We start from the raw sequence: 506 nt of genomic DNA on the forward strand, positions 1-506 counted from the left end.
CATTTTTGAAAATTCACGAGAAAGTGCACTATCCAAACTTAAATTATTATAATTCATGAACGCTTCTGAATACAGACATAAGGTTGGTCTCTGTTTAAAGAAGACAATTAGCAGATTATTACAGAAGTGAAATCATTTAATAAAATGAAAGTATTTAAAAAAGATATGGAAGATTAAGTTTACTGTAAAGAAAATGTATTGTACTATTTTTATTTTATATAAAATAAATATTTTAAAAAATAGTAAAAAATACAAAATTGCTATACAATTAAAGCCACATGTCTACATAAGTTGTGTTCCAAATGTGAAGTTGATATAAAAAAAATTGAGGTTCATATGCAATTTTGTTTAGGCGTTATTCCATAAAAAGCCACCGGGTGACACCCAAACTCCATTAAAAAAATGTTTGATGCAATTTTTGTCACAAATCTATCAATTTCTCTCTCAATATTATATCTATCACAAAATATGGAATCTTGAGACTCAGACCTTTCCAACGATATGTA

Source organism: Sinocyclocheilus grahami, unplaced genomic scaffold (genome assembly GCF_001515645.1).
Source record: "Sinocyclocheilus grahami isolate Dianchi unplaced genomic scaffold, SAMN03320097.WGS_v1.1 scaffold465.1, whole genome shotgun sequence".
Taxonomy (NCBI): domain Eukaryota; kingdom Metazoa; phylum Chordata; class Actinopteri; order Cypriniformes; family Cyprinidae; genus Sinocyclocheilus; species Sinocyclocheilus grahami.